The sequence below is a fragment of the Trachypithecus francoisi genome, unplaced genomic scaffold (genome assembly GCF_009764315.1).
Source record: "Trachypithecus francoisi isolate TF-2019V2 unplaced genomic scaffold, Tfra_2.0 Contig01474, whole genome shotgun sequence".
NCBI lineage: Eukaryota > Metazoa > Chordata > Mammalia > Primates > Cercopithecidae > Trachypithecus > Trachypithecus francoisi.
In genome coordinates, this window is record NW_022681435.1 from 8,698,425 (window position 1) to 8,714,138 (window position 15,714).

A 15,714-nucleotide genomic window follows, 5' to 3' on the forward strand; every position below is an offset into this window, starting at 1 on the left:
CCGTGTTAGCCAGGATGGTCTCGATCTGCTGACCTCGTGATCCGCTCGTCTTGGCCTCCCAAAGTGCTGGGATTACAGGCTTGAGCCACCGCGCCCGGCCTCTTCTTTACATGATGTGAGACCTATAGTAAACCCCTTAACCTCATTCAGCCTCATTTATTAGAGAGAGAGAAAAGATGATTTTAAAAAATCTGTTTTCGGCCAGGTGCAGTGGCTCATGCCTGTAATCCCAGCACTTTGGGGGGCCGAGGCAGGTGGATCACCTGAGGTTAGGAGTTCGAGACCAGCCTGGCTAACATGGTGAAACCCTGTCACTACTAAAAATACAAAAAACTAGCCTGGCCTGGTAGTGGGTGCCTATAATCCCAGCTACTCGGGAGGAGAATCCCATGAAAACGGGAGGCAGAGGTTGCAGTGAGCTGAGATCGTGCCATTGCACTCCAGCCTGGGCAACGAGCGAAGCTTCGTCTCAAAAAAAAAAGTCTGTTTTGAAGAACTTTGTGAGATTCTGAGTTGAGGATATGTGTGGAAGTGCTTTGTAAACTGTGAGGTGTTATACAAATGTAATGTGGTTTTATTATTTTTAGCAATGGTAAATTGCCGCAGATGTTAATTAGAGTTAATTAGGGCTCATTAAGGAAGATGGGATCTCCTGTTGTTGGGCACTGATACTCAGTTACATGGAAGACTGTACAGGCATACCTTGTTTTATTGTGCTTGCTTTTGTTGTGCTTTGCAGATACTGCATTTCTTACAAATTGAAGGTTTGTGGCAACACTGTGTTGAGCAAGTCTGTTGGCAACATTTTTTCCAACAGCATGTGCTCACTTTGTGTCTCTGTGTCGTATTTTGGTGAGTCTTGCAGTATTTCAAACCTTTTCATTATTTATAATTTTTTTAAAAATATGGAACGTTTCATGAATTTGCATGTCATCCTTGCGCAGGGGCCATGCTAATTTTCTCTGTATCAGTGATTTTTGATGTTGCTATTGTAATTGTTTTGGGGCATCACAAACCACGCCCATGTAAGATGGAAAGCTTGATAAAGTTGTGTGTGTTTTGACTGCTTGACGGGCTGGCTATTCCCCTATCTCTTTCCCTATCCTGGGGCCTCCCTGTTCCCTGAGACACAACAGTATTGCAATTGGGCCAGTTAGTAACCCCATAAAGGCCTCAGTGTTCAAGTGAAGGGAAGAGTCGCAAGTCTCTCACATTAAATCAAAAGCTGAATATGATTAAGCTCTGTAAAGAAGGCATGTCGAAATCTGAGAAAGGCCAAAAGCTGGTCCTCCTATGCCACAAACAGTTAACCAAGTTGCAAATGCAAAAGAGGTTATTGAAGGAAATTAAAAGTGCTACTCCAGTGAACACATGAATCATAAGGCAAAACAGCCTTATGCTGCTGATACGGAGAACGTTTTAGTGGTCTACACAGAAGATCAAACCAGGTACAACATTCACTTAATCCAAACCCTAATCCAGAGCAAGGTCCTAACTCTCTTTAATTTTTTGAAGACTGAGAAAGAAGAGGAAGTTTCTAAAGAGAAGTTTGAAGCTAGCAGAGATTGGTTTATGAGATTGAAGGAAATAAGCTGTGTCCATAATACAAAGTTGCAAGGTGAAGCTGCACAAGTTACGATGTAGAATCTGTAGCAAGTTATCTGGAAGATCCCGCTAAGATCATTGATGAAGGCGGCTACACAAAGTGACAGATTTTCAGTGTAGATGGATGAAGCATCCTTCTATTGGCAGAAGATACCATCTAGGACTTTCATAGCTAGAGAGGAGAAGTCAGTACCTGGCTTCCTTCAAAGGATAGGCTGACTCTCTTGTTAGGAATTAATGCAGCTGGTGACTTTAAGTTGAAGCGGATGCTCATTTACCATTTTGAAAATCCTAGGGCCCCTGAGAATTCTGCTAAATCTGCTCTGCCTGTGCTCTATAAGTGGAACAACAAAGCTGGATTACAGCACACCTGTTTGTAGCATTATTTACTTAACATTTTAAGCCCATTGTTGAGACCTGCTGCTCAGAAAAAGAAAAGATTCCTTTCAAAATATTACTGCCCACTGAAAATGTACCTGGTCATCCAAGAGCTCTGATGGAGATGTACATAGAGATTAATGTTGTTTTCATGCCTGCTAACACAACATTCATTCTGTACTCCATGGAACAAGGAGTAATTTTGAATTTCTGGTCTTATTATTTAAGAAATACATTTTGTAAGGCTATAGCTGCCATAGATAGTAATTCCCTTGATACATCTGGACAAAATAAATTGAAAACCTTTTGGAAAGTATTCACCATTCTGGATGCCATTAAGAACATTTATGATTCATGGGAGGAGAACCTCCATTAACTTGGGTTTGGAAGAAGTTGATTCATGGATGATTTTGAGGAGTTCAAGACTTCCATGGAGGAAGTAACTGCAGATGTGTTGGAAATAGCAAAAGAACTACAATTAGAAGTGGAATCTGGAGATGAGACTGAATTGCTGCAATCTCATGATGAAACTTGAATGGATGAGGAATTTCCTCTTATGGACAAGCAAAGAAAGTGGTTTCTTGAGAAGGAATCTACTCCTGGTGAAGATGCTGTGAACGTTGTTGAAATGACAACAGAGAATTTAGAATATTACATAAACTTAGTTGATAAAAGGAGCAGCAGGGTTTGAGAGAATTGACTCCAATTTTGAAAAAAGTTATGTGGGCAAAGTGCTGTCAAAGAGAAATCTTTTGTGAAAGGAATAGTTAATTGAGCAGCAAACTTTATTGTCTTATTTTAAGAAATTGCCACAGCCACCCCAATCTGCAGCAGCAGCCACCTGGATCAGTCAGCTGCCATCAACATTGAGGCTAGACCCTTCACCAGCAAAAAGATTATGACTTGCCAAAGGCTGAGATCATTGTTAGTACTTTTTAGCAATATTTTTAAATTAAGGTACGTACATTGTGCTTTATACATAATGCTGTTACAAACTTAATAGTCTATATAGTGTAAACATAACTGTTTATATGCACTAGGAAACCAAAAAATTCATGTGACTTTATTGTGATATTCACTCTATAACAGTGGTCTGGAACTGAACCTGCAGTATGTCTGAGGTATACGTATACACATTCATTCATTTAATCAGTAATTACTGTGATTATTTACTATATCGTGGTCCTTTGAATTAAAGATGATTCATGTAAATTGTTGAGGATCCCTTGAATTACTTACCAATTTGAAGGCATGTTTGTGGAAACAAGCCAACATTAACAATAAAAAGGTGAAAAGTGTTCTAATGGAGACATAGTATTCGCAGGTTACTGTAGTAGCAGGAATGGGGGGAGAGAGCCTCCAAACTCTACTGTGTCGCCCTGGAAGGACCAGGAGTAAACTGTTGCTTCAGTTCTGGGATCCTGAATTGTTTTAGGAGCAACTCTAAATTATTGTTTCAAGATACAGTGTAATTGAGTTTAGGATTAATAGTTCCAGTCGAATCCTTACCATTTACCATATACTTCCAGGCATCTGGGCCTTTTTATCACTTGAATAGTTTTGGGCTCTATTTGATATTATAGTTTGTGAGGATCTAAATTCTGGGTTAAGCAAATATTTGTTTTGATTTTTTGAAACAAAAAATGCAGATGTACACGGGCTAGAGGTTGCACTAAACCCTGACGGTAGCCTAGAGTACACTGAAGGACTTTCTCTTATTTCTTTTTTTTAAGGCCTATGAGGTTTTATTTTTCTGTGCATTTATGAGGTTGATGGGAAGTACTGTTTACCTTCTAAAGAGAGGTACGTTTTTTAAGTTTGGTGTCATATGTACACCACATTCATGTAAAAATTGGAAGATGATGATTTGGTCATGACCTGGGGGCATTTTTTAAAAACCTCTGTATCTCCTCTCTGGATCTTCATGGAAGAAGGAATTCTTTTAAAAACCTCTCATGTATACTAGGAAGAAACAAAATCTTTCAGCGTTCATATAAGCATACAACAACTTATTAGCTCTTTTATCCATGGCTGTAAAACCTGTACTACACACATGGCAAGTTAAGTCTTTACTAATGACCTATTATAAATTATTTTCATCTTGAGTAGATGGTAATGGCTCTGTGAAATACTGTCTTGTAGTAACGTGGATGACAGCACTGGAAAATGAGCTGCATTTTGCTTTTTGTGTTTTAGAATTATGAGAAACACCATGGTAACAAAAAAGAAGTTATTTCAGCCTGTCTGACTAAAATAAGTCATGCTTCTAATCCAAATAAAATACTTCTAATTCAAACCAATCAACATTCAGGTTAATTACCTGCCAGTGGGTATTTTCCACCATCTATTATTAAATAACACCTATTTGCCCTCTGTGAAAATTTTTACAGAGACTTCAGTTAACTCATTAGAGCAATATCAACACTTGACAAGCTGATTTTTATGGGGGATATTAACAGAAATGTTAGCACCAATGTAATCAGAAGGATAATAGTTATTGGCCCTTGTGATTATAAAGCGGAAGCTCAATGATCCCTTGCTTTGTAACCAAGTCATATGAGGGACTTGGTGTTTTATTCACAAAATGAACATGTGATTAGGAAAAGTTCTATAAACATATTTTGGAACTGCTTAAGAGGATGTCATTCTTTTTTTTTCTTTTTCTTTTTTTTTTTTTTCTGAGGCAGGATCTGGTACTGTTGCTTAGACGGGAGCGTAGTGGTGCCATTTCCACTCACTGCAGCCTCTGCCTCCTATGCTCAAGGCATCCTCCCACCTCAGCCTCCCTAGTGGCTAGGACTACACGTACATGCCACCTATAATTTGGCGTTTTTAATTTTTGCATTTTTGTAAACCGGCTAATTTTAATTTTTGTATTTTTTGTAGAGATGAGGTTTTGCCATGTTTCCCAGGCTGGTCTCAGACTCCTTAGTTCAGGTAATCTGCCTCTCTTGGCCTCCCAAAGTGCTGGGATTGTAGACATCAGCTACCCTGCCTGGCCGAGGATGTCATTCTTAAGATACCACACAAACGTTCATTTCTGAGAGTAGGGATTGTCTTGTTAGTGTAGTTGGAATGCTTACTTTATATCCTGGGTTGGCTTGTAGTCATTAGAATTGGAAGGTGTCATTTCTTCCTACTTTTATAGATATGCATACTTCCCCTTCCCAGCCCCCCATCAAAACAACAACAACAGCAAAACAGTTGACCACCCTCGTGGTTTTAAAAAACTGACAGATTAACCCAGGTAGCATCAACCTCTAGATAATCCTGATGGGTAAAAGAAAGTAGTAGAGTTCATTTATCGTTAGCGTACTATCACAGGCACAATTATACTTACCCCATGCACAGTATCTTCTTTATCTTTTAGAGACATACGTAATATTGGAATAGACTAAACCGCCGTTGTCTGTAGACAGTTACTAAATCAGAATCTGACAAATGCCAAAATTGAAGTAGTGCCTGTTAGAGTATAGCTTTGCCAGGCTTCACTGGTATAAAATGGGTGAGAACCTCATGGATAGCCCAGAGATGACCTGGAATCTTTGCACAGGAAGCAGGCACAGGGCATCCAGTACAATTTCTTACCTGGCATAGAAACCTCTGCTTGTCCATTCCTGATTAGTGGTTAGCTGGCTGGCCTCTGCTTGTTGACTGCATTGTGTTGAGCCTTGGCCCCTTGAAATGTGGTCTGTGGACCAGCACCATCAGCCTCCCCTGGGAGCTTGTTAGAAATGCAGAATCTCAGGCCCCGCCTCAGACTTACTGCATAATTGGCATTTTAACAAGATCCCCAGGAGTTTCATCTGCATGGTGGGAGTGGGAGAGAGTAGAAGTTGAAGGAGGGAAACCACCATGTGATTCAGGCGAGACCCTGAGGGCCTGAGCTAGGGCAATGGGAGGGAGTAAAGGAGATTGATGTGGACATTATCCTGGGACTCAGTAGCTAACTGGCTCTTTTGACAACAGAAGCTCCAAAATGACAAGTTTACAGTGGGTGATGGAAGAATTGTGGATCAGTTCATAAAAGTAGGAAGCAACAGATTGTCTAGTGGATATCACTGATTAATTCAGTGATCCTTGAGGACTAGGCACTACTTAGGAGTTGGCGACATAATGAATGAAAGTGTGTCCTCTGCTCTTGTTATTTGCAATTTAACACTGAAGGACTGGTTTTGCTAAGGCATGAGTTTGAGATGGTAATACACTTTAAGCTGACTGCAGCCATCTGTTTAGTTGGTAAATGGGCCTGGCTCACCACCCAGCTTCCAAATCTCAGTGAAGGTTTGTCACTTTCTACTGGTTACCATATGTGTGGTAACTCTCAGGAGGTGATATAGACATTATTTATTTACTTGGTTTTCTTCTAGAAGCCATTTATTTTTTTTCCATATACAAAATAAATGCTAGCACTAGCTATGGCTATCAGACAGAAGTGAGGAGGTCTAAAAAGAATATGTGTTACATTTGTGAAGCTCTTAGGTTGTACGTCTTTTGAATGTTGAGTTTTTCCTATCTAATGGGAGGTGACGTTTACATAAATAATAATAATAAAGCTTGAAATGCCTTAATGGAGGCATTTATACAGTGCCAGGGGAATCCAGAAAGGCTGACAAACCAGCTCTCCCTGGAAGTAGAATCCTCTGGAAAGGCTTCCTGGGAAAGATTCTCCAAGAAAATAGCACTGCATGAAAAGGGCATGCCAGGTTCTGCAGCATGAATGACAGGGCTCGATGTGGGTGGGGAATGGTGAGTAGCTTGGAGTGGTGAAATTTTAGGTGATGAGATGAAAAGTGGTAGGAGATGAGACTGAAAGAGAGGTTGAGGCCACGTGACGAAAGGCCTCACATGCTAAGGACTTGACTTGATAAGCAAGTCGAGTGGAGAATGACACGATTAGATTTGTAGTCTTTGGCATTAACTGGGCAGCCAGCTGGAGGATAGATTGGCGACGGGCTGACTAGAAACTTGGAGACTGCCTTAGTAGGGCCTTTGATAAACATGTTTTGACTTTGTGTGTTAAAACAGCCTGTCAGGAGCTGACGAAGGAATGATACGCTGCCCTTGCCTCAAGGAGTTCAGCCTAGTGGCAGGGAAGGAAAGCAGGCAGTGCTGCTTGGAATGTGCTGCTTGCGAGGTTTGTACAGTGTATTTGTCATACCGAAAAGGGAGGTAATCACCTCTGCTGCAGTTGTTATAGGGTTGATGGGAGATGCTTTTGAGGATTAGGAAGAGTAGACCAGGAGCTGGAGTGGATGGGACAGGATATTTTTGGCAGGGGACCTAGAAGTTAGATGAAGGTCTACATGAGGTCAGTGCAGATGAAGAACCGTGAACATAGGGTAATTGTTTACAATGTAGAATTGTTGGGTCTTAATGAATGATTATATGTGGAGGGGGAAGGACAGTTCGGGATTTTTTATTCATTCCTGAACTAATTTGAGTACAGCAGTTCCCACTTATTTGAGGAGGATATGTCCCAAGACCTCTAGTGGATGCCTGAAACTGGGGTTAGTACCTATCCCTGTAGGTAGAACATTAGATATACAGTAGGCCGTCTGTATCCATGGGTTTTGCATTCATGGATTCACCCAACCACAGACTGAAAATATTCAGGAAAAAAACCCAAAAAACAATAAAAAATAATAGCCTGGGTAAGATAGTGAGACCCTTTCTCTACCATTTTTTTTTTTTAATTAGCCAAATGTGGTGGCACACACCTGTAGTCCCAGCTGCTTAGGAGGCTGAAGTGGGAAGATGGCTTGAGCCTGGGAAGCCAAGCCTGCAGTGAACTGTGATGGTGCAACTGCACTGCAGCCTGGGTGACAAAGTGAGACCCGTCTCAAAAACAACAAAAAAACCCCAAAACAATGCAACAATAAACAGTAATAAAAAAAATGGTATAACAATGGTTTACATAGCGTTTACATTGTGTTAAGTATTATAAATAATCTAGAGATAGTTTAAAGTATGTGGGAGGATATGCATAATTTATATACAAATATTTATATAAGGGACTTGAGTGTCCATTGATTTGGATATCTTTTGGGGTGGGTGGTGGTCCTGGAACCAGTACCACTTGGATACCAAGGGATGACTCTACTATGTTTTTCCTATACGTATATTCCTATGATAAAGTTTAATTTATAAATTAGGTACAGTAAGAGGTTAACAACAGTAAATACCAATACAGCAGAACAGTTGTAACAGTATACTGTAATAAAAGTTATGTGAATATGGTCTCTCAATCTTACTGTATTGTACTCACCTGTTTTTGGACTGTGGTTGGCTGTAGGTAACTGAAGCTGTGGAAAGTAAAATTGCAGATAAGTGCAGACTACTGTATGTCCTCCATGTTGGTAACTAGGGATATGGTGTGAACTAGACCAACAACGTCTTATATGTCTGGATGACTTGGAGGTTTCTAGTTTAGGGGTGACTGTAATCCCATTAACTAACAGGCAGAATATGGGAGCAGGAATTGGTTTTAGGATAAGGGGAGAGATGATGAGTTAGAATTTGGATGTGTTAAGTTTGAGGTTCCTGAAGAACATCCAAGTATGTCTGAAGAGCTCCAGGATCATCTATATTTAGGTAGTACTTTTGAAGCCTTTGGATTGAATGAAATTGCTGGATAGATAGGACTTTTGAAGCCTTTGGATTGAATGAAATTGCTGGGTAGATAGGACTTTTGAAGCCTTTGGATTGAATGAAATTGTTAGATAGAGTGAGGAAAGGCCTTAGGAAGCAACTCCGAGGAATGCCTATATTTAAAAAGTAGTAGCGAGTTATATTGAGTGAAAGAATTCAGGCATGAAGGAGATACACCTCTATGATTATGTTTATATGAAGGTCAATTAACTGGCAAAGCTAATGTTTGGTGATGTATTGTAGTGGTTACCTTTCAGCGGGATATGGATGGGAAGGGACATGAGGAGCCATCTGGTCTTGATGTTGCTCTTTGTATTGATTTGGGTTTTAGTTTTCTGGGTGGGTACATATATAACAGTTCATTGATTGGTACCCTTATGGTTTGTGTGCTTTATTAGATGTAACTTATATCTCAGTGGAAGAAGAGAAGAGGCCCTGAAGGCAGAAATTTGAACAGTATTTCTATCCTGAAGGGAGAGGGAGAAAGAGGCTAAGGATAATGGATGAACAGAGGGGAAAAATTTAAACAAAGGAAAGTCTTGGAAGAAATAAGCAGGCATGGAGCATCCATGTAGGAATTAACCCTAGGTAGGAAGAGGGTCGTCTGTTTCCATAAGGCTTTTAGGAAGGATGGATAAAGAGATTCTTGTAAGAGCTCTGGAAGTCTTTGGGTCTCAATTGGCCTCAGTTTTCTTAGTGAATTAGAAGGTGAAGAAAAGGCAAGTCTCAATATTTGTTGTAATATGCTTTTTCTTGAGCTCATCAACCAACTAATCATAGTGTATACCATCTGTTGTGAATTCATGAGTGATTTCAACTATTGCTGAATTTTTGGAGGATTGATCCTTCCTTGGGCCATCCTAAAGCACCTTACTGCACTGGAAGGGAAGCAGGGACAAAGGAGAGATGGAGGAGCTGATTGCCAAACTTGGTTTTACAGGTTCTCCAATGCTTGCCTGGGGTAGGTTTGTTTTGACAGCAAGCACAGCTTGTAGTCCCTGCTCTTAATCTCTAAGGGTGTGTGTGTGTGGGGGGGGTAGGTGGGGAGGCAGAAAGGCAGGATGTTCAGAAGCCTTCATGAAAGCTGCGAGTAGTAAATAACCAAGCCGGGATTGTGCTTTCCATTATATTCTGTTTCCTTTCTGTTTATAAACTCATTTATAAACTCAAATCTTCTGAGATAGATTTGATTTTTTTCTTTGACTTCTTTTTTCTTATGACTTATTTCTTATGGCTTATAGGTAAGAGCTGATTGTGAAGAATGTATTTTCCATTCTTAGATTATCAAAATGACTTGTGGATTAAATCTGTTTAAAAGTGAACATAAAGACATGGTAAATTTTAAGTTCAGTTAGATATAAACCAGATGGTATAGAGGACAGTTATTATAAATAATAAACACTGTTAAGAAACCATGCTAAACCTATCATGGAAATCTTGTTAATTGTAGTAAGCATTGAATTTTCATTTTGTGCTCAGGACTGAGCTAGATGCTGAGATTTTAAATTGTGGTTATTGAAACAAAAACGAGCATTATTTTAGTCTTTCTTAAGAATATAACTGTGACTGGGCACAGTGGCTCATGCCTGTAATCCCAGTACTTTGGGACACTGAGGCAGGGGATCACCTGTGGTCAGGAGTTCAAGACCAGCCTGGCCAACATGGTGAGACCCTGTACATACTAAAAATACAAAAACTAGCCATGCGTGGTGGTGCACACCTTTGTAATCCCAGCTACTGTGGAGGCTGAGGCAGGAGAATTGCTTGAACCTGGGAGGCGGAGGTTGCAGTGAGCCGAGATCACGCCACTACACTCTAGCCTGGGCAACAAAGCCAGACTCTGTCTCAAAAAAAAAAAAAAATATATATATATATATATATAATTGCTCAAATATTTACTGATGTCTTTGGATCATCTAGCTATTATATATTCCCATAGCACAGTTGTGTTTTGTAGATTTTTAATAAAGGTAGTTTGAGAACTAGGATAGAAACTCTTGAGAAAGAATCGTAATTGCTCACTCTTCATATCAAACATGATGAATTGCCAAATAGCAGTAAGAGTGGAAAAAAATAATAGACCGTTCTTGATTTTATAGGCCCTGGTGGAATGGCTGTAGAGTTCGGTTGTTTTTTTACTTGCTCAGGAACTTTGTATTTATTGGGCTAGCAGTTGTTGGCACAAAGGTTTGTTTGTGTTCAAAAGTCACTGATTACTAGTAACAAACTTTTTTTCATATGGGACACTGTCTTTTTTTCCCTGAGTCTACTTAGTCAATTCAGATGTGGAGTACTTGCTTCCCAAGGTATAAGGTGCTTTGAAGGCTGGGGGAAAAGATGAGTCACCAGATCCTCTGCCTTTTCAGAAGCTTAAGCCAATTGCACAAGGACACAGATTATCATAAAACAGAGCAGAGTAAGACAGTACCATAGGGTTCTTCTCCCTTTTCAATTTCTTGCAAATACTTCTTGAACTTTGTACCTTTTATGTGCCAGTCTTTAACAAGATAGATGTAATGTGGTCCTTGCCTTTGTGACTTCAAAGTAGGGAGTAAACTTACCAAATACTTTTATAAATAATTGTTTAATTGTAATTGTGATGTGTGCCACAAAGAAGAAATCTAGTATGCAGTGAATTCTTGTTTAAGCGGAGACCTGAGGATTGAATAGTAGCTTGGGTTATAGGGTACGTGAAAGAGCATTGCTAATAGGGAAACAGTATGTTTGAAAACTCTGAGGTAGGAAACCCAGCAAGTTTAAGGACTTAGAGGAAGGACCAGTGTGAATATAGTATAGTGATTGAGAATATTAGGAAATTATAAGGGCCCATATCATGGGTGTGTGGTCTGGGGCTAACTTCTGCCTGATAAGTGCCTTGGTCATTATAGTTTTTCTCCTCTTAAATTCAACGCAAAATAGGTAGATAATATGAATTCTCTGTTAAGTCTAGCTACAAGGGCCTTTGAGGCCACAGTGTTTTGGAATTTATTTTAAGAAAATGGGAAACCATTCCATTGAGTTATCAAATGTTCTTTAGATTTGTCTTTTTCAAGGACAGGTGCCATGACTGTCATTTTCTAACTTTTTGTCTTATCAGTAGGATGGAGAAAGGGAAGATAAAAGTAACACGGTCTTTTCTATATATATATATATATATATTTTTTTTTTTTTTTTTTTTTTTTTTGAGGCGGAGTCTCGCTCTGTCGCCCGGGCTGGAGTGCAGTGGCCGGATCTCAGCTCACTGCAAGCTCCGCCTCCCGGATTTACGCCGTTCTCCTGCCTCAGCCTCCCGAGTAGCTGGGACTACAGGCGCCCGCCACCTCGCCCGGCTAGTTCTTGTATTTTTTTTTTAGTAGAGACGAGGTTTCACTGTGTCAGCCAGGATGGTCTTGATCTCCTGACCTCGTGATCCGCCCGTCTCGGCCTCCCAAAGTGCTGAGATTACAGGCTTGAGCCACCGCGCCCGGCCTCTTTTCTATATTTTTTAAGCCCAACAATCTGAACACACAAGAACAACCACTTTTTCTGTCCTTCCTATGTACATGACTTCCTTCATCTTTTAGCCACCTGCACAGCTGTGTAGTTCCTTACACAGCTACATTGATTGACTCTATGTTATCTGAGACCCCAAGATGCTCCCAGAATGCAAAGGGGTGTGGTCTGAAAATAAAGGCATAGTCTTTTTACTGACTTCATGTAATTTTCTTTTTGTTTTTTGATATGGAGTCTTGCTCCGTCGCCCAGGCTGGAGTGCAGTGGCACGATCTTGGCTCACTGCAAGCTCCGCCTCCCGGGTTCAAGCGATTCTCCTGCCTCAGCCTCCCGAGTAGCTGGGACTACAGGCGCCCACCACCATGCCCAGCTAATTTTTGTATTTTCAGCAGAGATGGGGTTTCACCATGTTGGTCAGACTGGTCTCGAATTCCTGACCTTGTGATCTGCCTGACTTGGCCTCCCAAAGTGTTGGGATTACGGGTGTGAGCCACTGCACCTGGCCTTTTAAAATTTTTATCGGAAGCTCTATTTTACTCTGTTTCTGTCCCATCCCAGCACACTCATTTTCCTTTTCTTAGAAAAGAAAAATTAGTACCTTTTATTGAATGAGTATATACAATTCCCTGCTGTGTATTCCAACTTCCCCTAACTCAGCCCAAACAATAATAAACTGTGCTGAACATCAAGGATGTTTGATTGAGGACATTAAAAAACACCAATTCAGTGTGTTCTCTTGATACTTTAACAACCAACTTCCATTTTAATGGAGTTGGAATACAGCATTCTAATTTGTATGTCCTGTTAGGGAGACATTAAATGAAATTATACTTGCTTAGGATTTTTTTTTTTTAAACTTTTTATCCATAAACAAGAGAGGTCCCAGGGTTACTTACAAAGTCAATTATTTTTAAATTAAGGGGCAGGTTAATTAGACTCTTTATAATTGAAATATTATTCTCTGTTCTTTTTCCCTCTCTTGGTTGTCTTAATCCTTTGAATCATTTCCCTATTTTTGAGTAGGTTAAGTGATAGTGAAAAGGAAAAACTTAAAAACAGCTTTTTTTGTTTTAGGATTTTTTTTATTATGGAAAATTTAAACACAATTACAGAAGTAGGCAAAATAATGTCATGAACTCTCATGTAATCATTACCCAGCATCAGCAGTTGCCAACTCATGGCCAGTCTTGCTTTATCTCGAATCACCTTCCTCTGCTTAGATTATTTTGAAACTAATCCTAGATCTCATATCATTTCATCCATACACACCTCTAAATTTAAGTATCTCCAAACAGAAGTACTCTTTTGGAAGTACTTCAGTCAAAAAGATGACACTGTTATTTTCTTAAAAATTAACAGTAATTCCTGTTTTTCAGCAATTACCTAGTCAGTGTTCAAATTTCCATTTATCTTACATTTTTGAATTATGATCCAAATGTGGTCCAAACCTAGCAATTGCATTTTTTAATGTCTTTTAAATTTCTTTTAATTTTAGGTTTCCCTCTTCTTCAGCTCTTCTTCCTTCTCCTCTTCCACCCTCCCCCTTTCCCTCTCTTTCCTTGCAATTTACCTGTTGAAAAAACCAGGTTATTTGTCCTGTAGGGTTTCTCACAGGGTGAGTTTTTGTGACTGCATCTCTGTAGTGGTTACATTGAAATTTTGGATATATACATTGATAGGCTTTTTTTTTTTTTGAGTTTTGCTTAATGTTTACTACTTTAATGTGGAGAGGTAAGTTGGATCTTCTTTTGCTGGATTTAGACCAGAGGTCCAAAACTGGTGCCCGTGGGACACTTATGGCATACAGGCATGTTTTGTTCGGTAGGCACAATCAGAAATGCTTTAAAATTAATTGCCATGAGTTAAACATTGTAAAATTTCCCATAAGAATCAAGATCTATTTATTTTTTTAAAATTCTGTTTTAAAAAATCAGAGTATCTGAGCACCCCAGCTTCCATGGCAGTGCCTCTGGTGAGTGGTGGGGCTCATTCAGAGGGTGCATGCCCACACCTGGTGCAGGGCACACTCCTCATATAGGCTTCCTGCCTGGTCCCAGAGGCCAGCTGGGTTTGTGAACCCTGACTTAGAGCAACAGAAATTACCTTTATTTGTGTGGTGTCTCTTAAATTCAGTGCATTTTTTGCCGCATGTTTTCTCCAAGCTGGTATTTGTGCTGTTACACTGTCTTAAGAATTGATGTCTATTCCGAGAGTGGTCAGAGTGCCAGCTGAAGTTCCTGCTGTGCTTCATGCCTCTGTCAGAAGCCTGACTCCATGCATTGCATGAATTTATTCTCATGTGCCTCTCCCTTGGACTGTGGATATTGGTGTTTATATTTTTAGTGCCTAACAAAAGGCTTGGCGTATAGTAGATGCTCAATTCTTATTGAATGAGTAAAGGAGAAAACCAGTAAATAAACCAGATAAGAAAGACATAGGAAGGCAAACAGATCATGTAATGCACATCCATGTTTGAAACTTCAGTGATGTTAGCACCTCTGCTTCTTCCACTGGCATGTGTTACTGATAGTGATTGTAATCATGGTATGTTACTAGTATAACACTGTACAGTATTATAAATAATTTGTGTAGATATGCAAATGTTTAGCTCAGACCTTAGTCACATGTAAATCAGGGATAGGCTTCTTAATAATAGATTTTTAAACATTAGCTAAGCTTTCCTTTCTTGCCCTAAGAATTTGGAGTTTGAATTCCTCCATTTGGTTTATGTGCAAAGGAAGGAAGTACAGCATGGATGAGCCCACAAACTTGAAGATAGTTTAGGAGGAATAGCTGATATAATTTCGTAATGTTTCAAAACCTGGCATTTGGATATCATTAAAAACAATAATAATTTTAATACCATTGCATTTTATAGGATTTAGTAATCTTATTTGTGTTATACTAATGCACACTTTAAAATTAGAATTGAGGTTTTAATTTTTTTGGTAGATGTTAAGCCTGCCTGAACCTTTTCTTGCTGCTGACAACCTTTGATAAAGAGTGTGGGTGGGGTCAGGTTCTGTACCCTTTGACTCCAGGAGAATATTTAGTTTATCATGATTAAGCGAACAGGAAAAGTAAACATATGTTACCAGTTGCATGTTCTAGCCTAGGCTAAATTCTTATTCCCTAGTGGTTATTACGTGAAAACGTAGTTTGAATGATTCCAAACACTCAATAAACTAAGATTGCATTAAGAAATCTAGCTCATTTTATACTGTTAAAAATTGTCAACAAGTGGTACTATTAAAAGTGAGGTGTTCCAATTTTACGGAGTCCTTCCGTGGCATTTGTGGGTGGTGAGAAATATATACTCTTATTGAGAGCCGGTGGTGTCTTCACATAGTGCACTGGTGAGTGACAGGGATGTGCTGTAGTGTTGCAAGAAATTAGAGGATTTTTTTCGAGTAATTTTAATAGTGCCACCGTTCTGTATTCACCAAATACTTTACATTTTTAAAACCATTTCAGTATTGAAATTGTAATCACTGAAGCAAATCTTTGAGACATTCCTGATTAAAATTGAAATTCTTAATGTTACTGTTGCCTCTTTTAGTGACTGAATTGAAAAAAGTTACTGGTAGT

At 39.5% G+C, this 15,714-nt stretch overlaps 1 protein-coding gene and 1 pseudogene across 1 annotated transcript in view; one reads left to right on the forward strand and one right to left on the reverse strand.

Annotated features, from left to right (window-relative positions):
- The window catches only part of PHLPP1 (PH domain and leucine rich repeat protein phosphatase 1), a 270,198-nt gene that overhangs the window by 15,755 nt on the left and 238,729 nt on the right, over positions 1-15,714 (forward strand). The window lies entirely within an intron of this gene.
- LOC117062618 lies at positions 900-999 on the reverse strand (annotated as a pseudogene).